Below are 14,119 nucleotides of genomic sequence, written 5' to 3'. Positions count from 1 at the left end.
CAGTGTCCTGTTGGTACCACAGTCCATGACTGGGGCTGAAGTGTATCTACTCTCAGGTCTAGTATTCCTTTTTTAGCCGGATTCACAACATGCACATAAAAAAATTCCTGAAAGGTATCTTATACTTAAAGCTCATGAGTGACAGGCTTGGACACGTTTGGGAATGGGCAACTTTCTATACCTTACTGTCTGCAGGTCATGCACTAATCAGAGATATTCTGAGTAAAATCTTTGCACGTTACATAATGTAATGACTTAAAACAGGTGTTTAGCTGTAGCATGAGTGAGCGCACACTCATGAAATAGCCCATGATGCCAGACTAAACAAACTGCCCCCAAGGTGCTAATTTGCATTAAGGTTCTGTGTATCAGCAGATTGTGAATAGTGCCTCGTTCTAAATTGTAGACAATTGGTGGGATAACCCTATAGTTAGTGTCTCATTCTGAGTTCTATACAATGGGTGGGGTAACCCTCTAGTCATCAGTATTAGTCTTTGAGCGCATGCTCAGTTCAGCATGAATTATCATGCTGGAGATGATCTTTACTGTAGCAATGAGGCAGTAACACCATATCAGAACTATGCAAAACTACTAGACCAGCATTACGTCTCACTTTTTTTTACCACTGAACAATGCAACTAGGACCTCATTCAGAGCTCTACGCTTCATCAGGCTTATGATAGTCAGGATTACTAATTTGAGGGAAAGACTGCCACGAAACCAGGAATCCAGCGCCTTGATTGATAAACCTTCAGTTCGAAATGGGACACCTAACAGGCCTTTCACAAGACAAATGGGTGGCAGGTATTTAATCGGTGTTAAAATAATATTATAGTCAGCAAAACATAATTATAAAATTCCCAAACCAATTAAGAAGAAAGAGGCAAGAATAAGTAAGAAACAATACAGTAAATTGTCCAAATCAGAGAAGGGGAATGGGATATATTAACTTTCAAAGTTTTAAATCAATCAGTGGCATGCAATTGCAAAGTGTCTATAGTTGTGGTTGACCTAGACATGAAGAGTTCAGGCCGTAAACAATGGAGTGGGCATCAAGTAAAGCTAGTACGTCACCATGGCAAAAAACCTTAACTTCATACGTATGTGCTCAAAATCCCCCATTATGGTAAGGAAAGAAGCTTTGGCTGGGAGGGCTAAACAAAGGCACTTATATTATTTTGGGATCCTTATGAAGACCTGAGTTTGGATGTCCTCTCCTTGGGCAGATCACCTTGCTGTCTTTTCTCACTCTCAATTTCTTTGCTACACTTACTCACTTGTTTGGAGCTCGACTCAGGAGGGACATAGGTCATATCTGCAGCCAGGAGAAGCTCCTTCTAATTGTTGTGATTCCACATTATTCTTGAAAACCACTGTCAATAGCTCATAGGGGGAAAACCAGGAAATCTTGCTTGCTGAAAACACGTCTTTTTCTTTAAACCTCTTTACTGGGGCGAGGTTATTTCAATTTTCTCAGAGACAAAAACATTGTTGGCGCTGATGTTCATCGTTCTCAGCAATCCTAAGGCTCTAAAGATGCAAAGGCAGCTTCCAGGATGCCAGGAAACAGACAGCAGTGGAAAGGAAGCAGTCATCCTCTCTAGCCAGGGTTTATCCACAGAACATCCCTTATCAGCTGGTTCTTCAACAAAATAACCGGCTGGTCTGACCCCTGCAAAGCACTTCACTGCTTGTGTGAATGGGGCAAGGAAGGACTCGCGTCTTCTTCTGGACAATACGGATAGCAGGTCATTCCCCTTTGTATCATCTCTGAGTGTATTTTTTCCAAGGAGATAGTGGTAGCAAAACCTTCGTAAAGTGACTGCCAGCTAGTGATTGGTAACAACTCATCAACTTATCCTAAATTGTTCTTGAGTTTTTACTCAGCCTTCTTTTGCAGCAGCCTCTGCCTTTTTTACTACAAACAATCTCAGAATCTCTGCCCTGGGGTCTCTTAAAATGGAAGGACACAGTGTCAGTGTGAGGAGTTCAGAGTGCTCCCCAGGAAACGTCTGTGTCCAACCACCCCTGGTTCCAAGCCTAGGTTCTCTTCAGTGATGAGTGGGGAGAGCCTGTCTGACGGACCCTCCTATATAGGTCATTTCTTACACCAATTCTCAGTAAAACATCAACGTGCTAATTATCAGGGTCCCAGTTGTGGTCGTTGCATCTTCCACATTCCAAGAGAATGACGGGTCGCTAGCCTGTGCTTAACTCTTGTCTGCATTCCTGCCTGAGGCCTTCTGGCTGGCAGGCTTCATCTTCTTCTCAAAGAGGTATTCCACGCGTTTGCAGTGAGTTCACTGCTGTCTCTGGAGGTGGGAGAGTCTGGAAGAACTGGATTAGATACATGTTGGTAAAACCCAATGAGAGCACCCTCCGAAGGACCGCGCAAACCTTAGGTGGTGCGGTCGAAAGAAAAGACACAGAAGTGAACTAACGCTCTCAATGTAGACTACAGCTTGTTTGTCTGAGGCATCTATAAGGTTTGCACAAGCAGACCCTAACCCCTAAAACCCCAATACTCCATTATATGGCTGTGGCAAATACATTTCCATTCAAAATTTAGAAGCCAGGCCTACTTGTTTGCACACAGAATGACCAAAATGAAAAAATATATATTTCAAGATAGCTTCAAAGATGTAAGCATAGTTCACCTTTCGCTCTTGAAATGCCGTACTTGTTAGCTTTACCAGACTTTCAAAAGAAAAACTTTCTCAGGACTCACAACCAATGACTCCCAAAGCACACCATGAAGTGAGCCAAGGGGCGTTTAGAACACTTTAAACCTCTCCTGGCGTCAATTTGTGGCCCTGAGAGATCTAGGGTACCATCAACTCCATGCACTTGGGAGGAACTGAGGGGGGTGCATTACTTCCTGCAGAAGCCCATAAACCATACCATATGTTGTGATGCCCCTGCCTCTTCTAGGGTACCACAGAAAAAGGTGGAAATTAATGCCCCAGTGAGCTATAAGGCAGTCCTTTAGCCTGAGCACTCTCTCTCTCCAGCCCTTTAATGCAACTGTGGTGCAGCTGGTAAATATTTACTATTTTCCTTTTTATTTCTGTTCGATGTCTCTGTTGGTAAAGGATAGTACTGGCTCAGGGACCATACAATTGTCTGTGGTATCGTGTGTCGCCTCCACCCAATGCCACATTTCTGCTAGGCATTGGGTGGGGGCCCATAGCTACCTTTTGCCCCCCACATTTTACTCCTAACCCTGCATGGGAGCGGATGGGTAATGTGCTGATAAAGCTGGAGTTCCTATGAGCTCCACGCTCCTCACAGACCAAAAAGGTAATGATCTGAGGGGTTTTGTGGGCCAGAAAATTGTGACTGGAGATCCCCACTTCTCATTGGGCTACATCTAAATAGAGCAAATAAGCCTTACTGGCAACTAGGCGGGATCCAACTGCATATAGTCTACCTGGAGTGAATATGCGGATCTCAGTTGAAATTGATCATGTGTGGTGGTGCCCACCATCGCCCCTGGGTATCTGCTGCAATGCACAGGAGGCTGCTCACAAGTACTGGTTGTTATTTAAGATGACTCCGGCCCTGTTGGGCCAGTTTCAATGCAGTTTTCTTTGTTGCATTCCTGGTAGCATGCTCTAGCCTCTAGAAGTACTCTAGTGGGGGATCTTGGCTCCTAAAATGTTGCTGTGAATTTATTGTTAATTCCTTGATGTTTTTTACAGCCCTTAATACTGCTGCTTCCTTTTCTTAAGCAGCAGCCAGTGGTGAGACGTTTACCTGCCCTCTTTTCCAGTCCTCAGCAATATCCGGGCCTGGGGACTTCCTGCAGCAGAAACCCACTATCATTAAAGCGACCAATCTCCCTGCCTTTACTACCCTGTCAGCAAAGACCTGAAGCAATCTGCAGAGTGTTTGCATGTTCAGCAGGAGCAGGTGTTATCCAGTCCTGGGCAGACACAACCAGGACTAATTCACAGAAATCCAAGGGGACACCTTCTTTCAGTTTCCTCAATAGGCACACCCTATACTGTCCCTCTACTGGCCCCAAGAGAGAGGCAATGCCACTACAGCTGAAGACACAGCCTGGTAACAGTCCAAGGATGCAAGTCAAGGGTGGGTCCCCCATACTCCAGACAGAGGTTCAAGAGCAAGTTGGGCCATCTCACTTATTTTATTCCTCTTTTTCTCAAATGTTCTACTTTGTGCAGGGGTTTAAAAATGGAGGTGAATAATTCTATACTTTGGGAGGCTAAACTTGGCCGGAGATTCAAGATCTCCACTCCTAACTTGCACTTTTAAAGAGCCACTCAATGGCTACTAAGCCTTCTCCCTGCACAGCATTCTGGGATGAACAAAGAATGTGGCTTGACAAGACATTTGGGCATAGCTCTTAGCCAGGCTCTGCCCTACCAGGTCTGGTTTCTTCTCCTCAAATGTCAAAGAACCCCATGTGGGGTTCTTTGAAATAAGAGCAATAAGTCCTATGAAGCAAAGGTCCTTCTTGCCCTCACTTTGTACAATGCAAGATCATTCTGTCAATGAGTGTCAGGGAGATTAAGTTAATTAGCTCTGGAAAGTTGACCTCAATTTTGCCCTCTGTCAAGAGAAGGCTAATCTCTCAGTATGGGCGTACTGTTTGGTGTGAATTGTACTACCAGCAGAGTAATGAACTGACCAAGCAGGGTAGCTGAAAAGATGAAGTCCATTGAAGCTGGCCTGGTCAAATAGCCCATTTTTAAAAAATACATTAATGACTACATATTGAGTAAAACTAACATTTGATATATCTGTTGGGACTAAATATTTAATAGGGAAAGTCATACCAATGACTTTCCTACCTTATGCTGATCAAAAGCTATAGTTAAATGAATGTACCCACAGTGCACAAACAGTTGAATCACTACAGATTTATACTGCAACCACATACCTGATTGCATTCTAAGACTTTATCTTAAAAGATAGGCATTTGCAGTCGAATATCAAATCCAGGAATTTCGCATTACGCTTGTTATGCAAAATTCCAGGGGGCAGATTTACAAGCCCCTTGCGCCACTTTTGCGTCACTTTTCCCATGTTAAAAGTGACGCAAACGTGGGGCAAGGGGCTTGTAAATCTGCCCCCAGATATTTTGCCTTTATGCCACATCAATTAATTACACCATTTTTGCATCAACATTCTATTGCAGTATCAGGATTTCATCATGGGGAATATAGGGAAGGAGGAAGGGTGTTTCGCGGTTGTCCAGCACAGCGAGTCTAAAAGGACATTATCTTGTGAGAGAAAAAGCAAACATTCAGGTGATACCAAGCCGATTGGTAGTAACAGCACATACCTGATAAATATCTGTAGGTGCGGTATCAATCATGTTATGAGGTACACCTCAAGATGGGAGACGCAATGGCTTTACCATACGCTGTCTTCAATTTCAAGATGCAGAAAGGCGGAATATATGGTTTTGCCTACAAAATTTGCACATTTTTTACCTGGTCTAATTTTTACAGGTAAAAAATGACATTGCCGGAATTCCAGCACACACTGGAAACCTGATTCGATGCGAACTTTTATACATGTCTACATTGGTATTCGTGGGGGAGTTGGAATGATGCCCTTAACTAGGAGAACTTTTTACCATCAGATTTAGCTCTCTGCTTGAATTTAATTCCAGATTGTCGTTCCAGAATAATAAAACATTGATACAGTATGGATAATAGTCTTCGAAATGGCCGCACAGGATGTAGTGCACTGCAGGTGAAATGAGCTGTAAATGGTGGCCCAGTACCACTGACTAGGGAACTGCCTGGTGCTCCAAAATTAAATAATTAAATCATTTAAAAAAGAGAATGAAAAAGGGACCTGTGATAATAGAAAATGAAACACTATAGTGCCTGGCACACAAGCCATTGCATTGATGCCCACTCAGTTTCAGGGGCATGTGCACATGGGAACAGACAAAATGTTGTCACTCAACAGGCAATAGGGCAAGTGGATAAAGTGGGTTGACCCATTTCCCCATGTTATATGTTGTCATGGTTGGAAACAGAAAGTGAATAACATGCAGACAGAACAACAGCTGAAGAGGGAAGGCCCAAGCTCCTGCATTTATGAATATTTATGCAGGCATATTCATGATGTTTCGATTACAAGAGGCAGGCAGATGAAACTAAAGCTGTAAGTACAGATCTAAACAGTGCCTGATACACATGCCGCTAAATGATACACATACAATTAAAACATGTTTGCAACCTCTCCTAAGAGGCCTATCAAGGATTCTCAAAAACAAATGTACTCCCAGGGCTTAACAAAGTAAGGTAATAGGGGAGCTCATAAATACAAACACCTTAGCCCTCTATAGTAATCTGTCACATTGCAATGAACAAAGTACACATCTACAGGCTTTCCTTTTTTCTTAACTTTGCAACAAAAAAAAAGAGATCAGACCTATGGCATCTGACATGTTTTATTTTGATTGTTTTATTAAAATAACCACCTCAGTCCTACTGTACTGAGCATAAGCTTTCCCACAAGGCAACGATCAACGCAAGAGGAGAGGCTAACAATGCTATTATGATGCAATTCTCCTACCTCATTGTTTGCCAGAAGGGGGAACCAACACTGAAACCCATCTAGTGGGGTCACCTGTGAGATTCTTTATAACAAAATACCTCTTTGCAGGCTTTAACACAGCATATTAACAATCCTCCCTTAAAGGCCTATTGGCTTTAATTTGGGTTTCCACTATAAATAGGACACCTCTATTGCCATGTGGTAACTGCTCAACATAAAGAAATAGAACCATGGAGATTGACTTAACTTTCGGAATGAACCAGTCAGGCCTATAGCAGTGCTTAATTTGAGCCGGTGGTTTCTGGTGCTCAACACTGGCACCTAATCCTTAGCACCGGTGCTTATAGCATTAGTTAAGGACACACTCATTCGGAGTGTGGGATTTTCCTCAGAATCACAGGATGTTGAGCCACGCTGAGACTCGAACCCGGATCCCCAGCTTCGAAATCGGCGGGTCTAGCCAATAGGCCAAGTCCTCTCCAGAATAATGAGTGCCGGGGCTCTAGTCGGGAGGCGGTTTGCACCTGCACATTTCTCTTGTTAGCGCTGCCTCCTGAGGAGAGCCCCGGCACTTTTTATTTTACAAATCAGGTACTGGTCTATAGCCTTTATCATTGCTTGTCACGCTAACCATCTCAGGCCTAGGGCTTTGAACATAAGCTTTCCAATAAGGCAACCACTGGCATTCAGTCACAAAATTATAAACTTGTACAATATTATAGTTGACAAGCTAAAACACACTCCACCTAAATGGATCTTGGCTATTCACAGTACAAATTTTCTACCCACAAGTTTGGTGGAGAGTGTAACTAACGCTAAAATCCTTGTCTATTGTGCTAATTTGTGAAATTCTGTGTAAGACTAGCTATTTACAGACTTTACCCCTGTACAATAACTATTCACCGTTGAAGGGGGAGATAACGTAGCCTTACGGTTAGAGTGGGCGACCTCGAAGCTGGGGAACCGGGTTCAAGTCTCGGCAAGGACACTCAACATCCTGTGGTTGTGGGCAAATCACTTAATCTCCCCGTGCCTATCAAAAATGAATGTGTCCTTTTGTAATGAAACTGGTCCTCATGTAAAGCACTCTGATTCCCGATTTCTAGGGTCTAGTTCGCGATATATAAAACTCTAAAAAAATTAAAAAAGGGATATTGCTTTTAAAATGTGGTTTCCCTATAACTAAGGCAGTCCTACAGCCTCTGTCATAATTTTTCATAATAAACAGACCATGGCATCTCACTTACCTTTTCCACAATGAACCATTCAAGCTTATAGCCTTTAATGTTAGCTTGCCCACATACCCTACTCGGGTGCACTTGTTTTGAATTTATGCTTTGCCACAAGTCTACAGTCATAGCATTACACATTTGATCAAATTTATAGGTGGCAAAATAACATACAACCAATCCTAAATGGGAGTTCCACGGTAGTCTTGTATCTCAAGAGAAAGTCAGAGAGTGTGACCAACACCAAGATCCTTGCGCACTTATGATATCTGTGAGATTCTTTGTAACAAAATACCTGTTTACGGATTAAATAACAATACACCCTCACAGCCGTGTTGACTTTTTTTTTTTTTGCATCTTTTATATAGCGCGAACTCGACCCGAAGGTATTGGAGCGCTGTACAGAAGCACCGTATTTACATTACATTCAGCCACGAGGAGATATAGGGGCATATTATCAAGCCAGGCGATAAAATTATCGCTGCTTTAGCAATAATGGGCTTGATAATATGCCGCAGAGAATTCCACTAGAAGCCCATGTTAGATGTGAAGGACATCTAACATGGGCTTCAATTGGAATTCCATAGAGCATATTATCAAGCCCATTATCGCCGGTTTAGCGGCATAATTGTATCACCTGGCTTGATAATATGCCCCTAAGTGATTTGCCCACAATCACAGGATGTGGACGCGACCTCGAGGCTCGAACCCTGGTTTCCAGCCCCAAAGTCGGCACTCTAGCCGACGACCACATCCTCTCCCCATAGTATGTGCTTTTCAAGATAAACAAGTCAGGCCTTCTGCTTTTGACGTAACCTTTCATAGTAACAGATCTGACCTATGGCATCTGTCCATTGGCATTACTGGCACAGGAATTCCAAGATTACAAAACTTTCCAGGCTTGCCCTGCTGAATGCACGCAGAGTTTCTCTCTTTCACAGCCTCTGTGGCCCTCTCTCGGAGAGATAAAAGGAAGCATATGGTGCATCCAGGGCTGGACGCTGCACTCTGCCTCCAGCATTTACCCGATGGGCTGCAGGGCAGACGGCTGCCTGCAGAGACCGATAGTAAGAAAGAACGATGGTTCTGTCGGGTCAGTCCGAGTGAATACCGAAAACATTTTGTCAGACACAAACTACGAATCCACCTGCCGTGATGATTAACTAAACACCGCAAATTCCCTTTATGTCCACTGTAAGTAACCTATGTTTTTGTTTTCATTGAACACACAAAAGTAAAATTTACCATATAAAAGTGAAGGGCGCATTGGTCGTGAGCAGTGAAACACGTGGAAATACATACATTCACTGTATGTGCAAGTTAACGTCGATGCCCTTTGTTTCAATTCTTGGTATGCACAGCCTGCATGATACGCTGTGTCCGGACTAATCTGGACACATGTTTAAAGTAATTAATGTCCATTCTGAAGCGTTTCTAAAGGATGCAGCCATAGATTATATTTAAGGATTCCAGTTTTATGGTACTTATATTTTTCACAGTTACGTCTGCATTCATCCATATTTATTTTTTGCTAGTTTTATCCGTGTTTCTCCATATGAATTTTGGGTTTTGTGAACAAACGAAGCTGAAACGAGTATATTTCCACATGCATCTATTTAATATAGAAATGTATACTTCTACATGGACGACTGACACGTTTTAAAGATATGAACATCCGTAGATGATAAATCAATAGACTGCTATGGAAGCCTGCACAACCTTCTTTAAGCCTCATTACTAAAATGTCTCTTTCTCCGTCTATCCGCACTGCTATTGGCCTGGCAGCTGTGACTGACAGCATTTCGAATCTCTCAAAAAACAACCTAATTTCCACTTCTATTCATATTTAATATTAAATACAGGCAGGGGAATCAATTGTTTATGTCTCTATTTGTTAAAATAGGTAAAAACGGAAAACAGCGAGACTTAATTATATTGTACAGATGTCTCACATCAGGATCCAGGGGCCGCCATAGTGTCGGGGTACATACGTGAGCAGGCGTGATTATGCATGCGTGCATTCATGTGATTGCACAGAGTTTTTTTGTAAAGAGTCATTAAATAGGAGACAGGCTGCTTTGTGGGTAGTTACATATGCTCTCCCTGGTACAAATCTGTGATCTGATGTGCTTTGTTTTGTCCACGGTTCCCTTTGACATATAAGCAGCACACACGGGTCTTTTTGACGTTAGACTGTACATTTTTACTATTTTAAAAAGCAGAAGCCTGAATTGCTTGTCTAAAAGTGTATGTGCACTGGGTCATTACATAATAATTCGAACATCAGTACAATGTTTAAGTACAGGAGCGCATGTGTAGCTGGCAACACAAATGTATTCTGTTCTCAGATTAAGGTTTAAAGTTGAACTGTGATATTTTCTGTAAAGAACAGTGATTTCTGCAGACCTACTTATTACTTTTCGAAGGATGGTGAACAGACACTAACTAGAGTGGAAGCTGAAAAATCACACAAGGAAACTCTGATCTGCGGAAAGATATATGGTGCGTTCATGTCGTTTTATTCTAGAACAGCCTCTTTTAGGCGCTATGCTGTGCACCACTGCTATTGTTCTTGCCCTGAGACAGGCTGTAGGAGAAATGTGTGGCACAAACATTTGCAACAACCAAAGAGTGTGAAAATGACCTTTGTAACGACCAGTTGGTGGACACATTATAATTCCATCAACCACTGATGCAAAAAATGTGTTTCTACACTGGTCATTCTTTGCAAAGGAGAAATCTTGCCAACTATGCCCTACATACTGCAGCCCCTTGAAGATGATCGATTCTTCGCAGGTGCTATAGTGCACGAACATGTGTGGGCTAGCAACATCTGGCGAGTAATTAATACCCGACAGGAAGAGCCATGAAACACTGGTGATTATTAGCAATGTGGCCACCCTTTTCACAATGCTAAAGTGAACATAAAAAATAAAGTTTGCATGAGCAGAAGTGCAATTAGTCACTGTCAAAGTCAATAGTTTGGCATTTGCCTTTAAAGGTGCGATCTATTTGCATTGCACATGCTTGTTTTTGTAAGCTTTGTGCTTTGGAACAAACCAATATTTGCAAAGAGTTTCTCTTCACAGTACCACTAGCCCCACCACCACCCTCCTTGCCCCATAATTATAATATTTCGTAATATTTTGAATCCGCTGGTTTTAGGTGCTGCAAATAAGAGGTTTTGCTAATTCTCAATAAAGAGATACTCAAATTGGCGACCTTGGAATTACGAAAGAACAAGCAGGAATCGAACTGAACACCTGTGCATCACAGACATGCCAGCAGCAAGCACTGGCTAGTAGTACATACAAGATAAAGGCAGTAAAAGGAACATGTCTGACCTTGGTGACCACCCGGTGCTTCATTCTTTGGTCTCTTCCTCTCCTTGAAGTACAGGGCAGTGTACCCTTCCTCGGGCTCCATGTTGAATGCATACCTCGGGGTTTCCGAGCAGAGCCTGTACTGAGAGTACAGCCGCAGAAAGAACACCTGACCGCCGCCCCTGCACGAACAGGAAGCCACGAGCACGCGGCCTTAGTGCCCACTGATGTCTGAAGCGCCGCTCATTCATTGGTCAAGAGCTGACCCCCTTTCTCTGACCTCAAAGCGTGTGAAAGAGATGAGACAAAAAATAATTCAAGTCTGGAAAACATAAGGCCCCGTGCGATACACAGTTCTAAGTCTGTGGTTCGTGGACCACTCTGGGGTACACGATAACGCTCACCCAGGAGGTCCACAGCTGTATGAAACATTTAATAATATTAGCAAATTAATAAGATACATATGAATGAAAAGAATTTATAAAGCGCACTTTACCTTGAGGTGTCAAAGCATTAGCGGAAAGCACCCTATACAAACCAGAAATCAAAGGTTTCCCCAAGTGACTAAGAGAAATGGGAAGAAAAAAAACATGTTTTCAGACGTTTTTGTCGAAAGTGGCAAGTGAGTCAACTTTTGAAATATGGGCGGGCAGGGTATACCACAGCTTGGCAGCAGTCACCGAGATGGACCGACCTCCCCATCTGCCCTTTTGAAATCCGGGAACCAAAACCTGTTTGCGGCGGGGGATCTGAGAAGCCTCCTCGGGGTGCACCACTGGAAAAGAGTTAAGATGGCCGGAACCTTTCGGAATCAGGGCTAAGAAAACATGCATAGAGCCTTAAAAATAATCCTCTTTCTGACCGTAAGGCAGTGGAGGGAACAATCCCATATACATAAAAAGGCAAAATTGTAAATTGAAAATTTTAAAGCACTTGCGAAAATGACAGCATGCATAAAGAGCAACAAGCATTTGCAATGCAATCGGTCTCGCCTTTGGGACCTTGTATGTATTCAGCCATGCAGCACATCAGCCTGGGTGCTGAAACATCTACTGTTCTTTAACATGGAGGGAAAGTAAGCACCAAACTGCTTCACACGCCAGGTATGGGAACACAGCGATAGAAATATGGCCTTTCAGCGGGAAATGGTATAGTCCAAAGCTCTGTTTTTAATATAAAATCAGGGCCTTCGGTGGTCAGATCACTGAAAATACAAGATCTGAAAAAAATATTATTGTGTATGGGTGCTCGTGGAAGACAACTTCTACGGACTGGAATCTAGAGAATGCTAAAGGGATTCTGGTATTTTACTGACCTCTGCCGGTCGTTTTCTATCAAAACAGTTAAATAGAGGTAGTTGCCAGAAAATAAAAAAATAAAAAAGTCCCTCAGCAGAAAGCAATTCTGGTATTTTACTGACATCTACTGGTCCTTTTCTATTAAGACAGTTAAATAGAGGCAGTTGAACAGAAAAATAAGTCCCTAAGCGGAAGCAGATAAGTCCTAGGGCTGATCTCCACAGCTCACAAATAACATACACATACAAGTATATACTAAAGTATAAGTATATATTAAAGTATATACAAGAGGTCTCGAATGCCTGACTTAAAAAAGACTGTGCTAAGTTACAGTCTAAGATATCACTTCATCTTTCAGAGAGAAAAAAATATTAAAAACTCCATCCTTCCTATTTAAATATACATTTTGATTGTTGTTATTTTTTAATTTCTGAAATATATAAATATTTTATAATTTATGTATTTATTTGATGTGTACTTGTTTCTGTATTTTTATGTACTGCTTGAAGGTTCAAATAAAACATTGCTTAGACTGGGGTCACTGGCTTCCAATAGCTATTAATTCGGGGTCACAAGAAGTCAAAAGGTTGACAATTGCTGGCCTGGAGGGTGGTGGGAACATCAACAGTCGATTGATTGCCCTTTTTCAGGTCATAGATGACTATCACCTCCTCTTCTGTCTTCCTCGTCTCAGTCCTTGCTCATGAGGCACCAGCCTCAAACTTAGGTTTTCAGGGGCATTTTACCATAACCGGCGCATCCCTAAATATTAGCAGGGATACGCCAGTTATTTTGCGTGACGTTAAAAAACCCTGGCATCACCATGGATGTGCCGCATTTACAATGCGGCGCACCGTGGCGCAAGGATAGACAGATGTGTCACGCATCTGTTGGCAAATAGGTGACGCAGTGCTGGAGTCGTGTCGCAAGGGTGACACAACTCCAGCACTGCTCAGGGACGGCCTATACTCGCTGTGCTGCGTCACTCCTTACGCCTGCTACAAGCAGGTATAAGGTTTTGACGCAGCTGGGTCGTAAAAGTGACTCAGTGAAATCTTGTAGATTTCACTGCATCACTTTTAAGAGGCTTCCTTGCAATGGAACGCCCAACCTGCACACATTATACCTGACGCAGGTATAATGTAGAGCAGGGCTTTACAACGTGATGCATCTCCCTAGATGCGTCACATTGTAAATATGTTGCATAGTGGCACATTGTGTACTATGCCGCTGCATCACAGAAGTGACGCAACGTTGTCGTAAAGATGTCGCAAGGGGATTGTAAATCTGCCCCTCAGTTTTTGAAGAAATAGTTGTACTGGCAGCAGCTAGAAAAGGTGTGGCCAGGGTTTTATTTTGGAGTTTTCTTCATTAATTGATTGTACCGGGGGACGTGGCTGTACTTCACCCAGTGCACCCTCATCACATTGTTTACAATATCTTAGAGCACTGTTGAACTTTAGCCAGTGCATTCTCTTTTGATAATTGATGGGGAATGTGCCAAGCTTTTCACCAGTGAGTTCTCCCCTGTGAGTTGTGAAAAGGAGAACGCCGTCCTGCTTTCGCCAGCGCTTCCTCTCTTGTTTTAGTTATGTGGGGAGAAGGTGGCGGGGGTTTGGACTAGTGTGTTGTCCCTTGTTTATTGAATGAATGAAGGAATGAGTTTATTTATAAAGCACTACGTTCACTCCAAGGAGCATCTTGGCGCTAGCGGACAGTGAGATGA

This window comes from Triturus cristatus, chromosome 7 (genome assembly GCF_964204655.1).
Source record: "Triturus cristatus chromosome 7, aTriCri1.1, whole genome shotgun sequence".
NCBI lineage: Eukaryota > Metazoa > Chordata > Amphibia > Caudata > Salamandridae > Triturus > Triturus cristatus.
Note: the sequence above shows the minus strand (reverse complement) of the source record.